The following is a 2,006-nucleotide window of genomic DNA, read 5'->3' on the forward strand; positions in this document are numbered from 1 at the left end:
GGACAGGAAGGAAGAAGGCAGTATTGTTGGAGCAAAGTTTGGGGCAGAGCAACAGGAAATGATGTCTAGGTGGTAAGGTATAGAGAGGAGGGCCTTTGTCACTTATTCTGAATGAGATGGGAAGTTTTGGGAGATCAGTGAGCAGAAGAATGTTCATCTATGACACCTATAAAGGGTTAAAAAAAAAAAACAAAATTTGGGGGGAGCGGGGAGGTAGGTGGGATGAAAGGGGTCAAATATGTGGTGACAGAAGAAATCTAACTATGGGCAGTGAACACACAATGCAATATATATATATGTGTATATATATACATATATATATATATATATATATATATGACTTACTGTTAAATTACACACCTTAAACTTACTGAATTTTGTCACACACATACATGCCTTACTGTTGAATTGTACTCGTGAAACTTATTGGCTCTCTCAATGCCTTTACTGTCTCTCATTGTCCCTCTCACACTCTATGGAGTGTCATCCCTTTTCTAATAAACTTTCCTTTTGACTCTAAAAAAAAGAAAAGAAAAAGAAACTTACTGGATTTTGTTAATCGATGTCACCATAAAAAACAATAAAATTTTTAAAAAATGAAAAAAACCTGCAAAATTCAGCTGAGAAAACTTGAAGATCTAATTGGCTTTCTTAAGCAATTCATGAATCAGGTAGCATTTGATCTAGCAACTAGAAAGCAGCTCCCAGGGGTCCTACAAAATGGAAGGCTTTTATAGGAAGAAGGGTGGGTCAAGGGAGCTATTAAGAAAAGAAAAGAATTATTTTTGGTTGGAGATGTCTTTTTTTGGAGGGCGATGTGCATGGGAAGGGTTTTTATCATGCAGATTGCCTCTAAGGTGTGTATGTGGGGTGGGGGGCAGGAATGGAGAGGGCACAGGTGACAGATTACCTCGTTGGTGTTGACCAGAAAATTCTAGACCAGTTGATTGAGATTGTTTCTGGGAGAGGTTGAAAATACAATTAGATCTTGTATTAAATCTAGATTTGGTATCATGGGCTTTAGCATGAGTGATGCCATTTTGGATCTGTGGTTTTGTTTTCTCTTCAAGAAACAAGGGTGAAAGCAGGGAGACCACTTGGGAGTTTTTATTTTATATACAAAGAGCTAGCATTGTTTCTGCAGTAAGGTAAACGTCTGGAAAGACTCATTTATGGAAGTTCACTCAGTCCAACTTAATGAAGCCTGTATCTTCGCATACTGATCGAAACACTGGCGGCACATATTGAGGCTCTATTTCCAGATCGGACAGTGTGGGTTTGAACAGACCTGGCAAGAACGAGACCCCTGGCCAAATATTCTTGGATGGCTCCAGTACAGTTGCTGATGACCCACCTTGCTCTCTCGGAGGCAACGAAGCAAAAGGGACATTCTGTATATATTTTAAAGGCACAATCCACAGGATTTGTAGAAGGATGGGAATGTAAGAGAAAGATAAAGTTGTGTCCAAGATTTCTAGAAGGATGGAGTTGCCATCTGCTGAGGTGGGAAAGATAACAGAAAGATATCTGGCTGCAATTGGGGGTGAAAGTAGAATAAGGATATGTTTTGGGCCTGTAAAGTGTGAAATAGCCATTGCACATTGGAGATGCCAAATAAGCATATACAAGGATATACAAGTCTGGCATTTTAGGAGCGAGGTCAGGTCTGGAGATATGAATTTGGGAGTCATCAACACACAGCTGGTATTTAAAACTATGGGAGGAGAGCAGATCACCCAGGGAGTAAATGTAGAGAAGAGATCCAAGGACAACACTAGGCCACTCAGGTTTACAGATTAGAGAGATGAGAAAGAACCAGCAAAAGGATAACAAAGGGGAATGGCCAGTGAGTGATAGAAAACCAGGAGAATGTGGTGTCCTGCAAATGAAGTGTTTCCAAGAAGAGAGAGTGAATAACTGGGTCCAATCTTGTGTATAGGTCAAGTAAAATAGTGTGAGCTTACCACTGGATTTAGCAACGTGGAGGCCACTGGTAACCTTCTTGT

General features: G+C 40.2%; 1 pseudogene; it reads right to left on the minus strand.

The window, feature by feature from the left end:
* Positions 1-1,093: 1,093 nt before the first annotated feature.
* On the minus strand, positions 1,094-1,390 carry LOC102888132 (annotated as a pseudogene).
* Between the last annotated feature and the right edge of the window lie 616 nt (positions 1,391-2,006).

This window comes from Pteropus alecto, unplaced genomic scaffold (genome assembly GCF_000325575.1).
Source record: "Pteropus alecto unplaced genomic scaffold, ASM32557v1 scaffold39, whole genome shotgun sequence".
Lineage (NCBI taxonomy): Eukaryota > Metazoa > Chordata > Mammalia > Chiroptera > Pteropodidae > Pteropus > Pteropus alecto.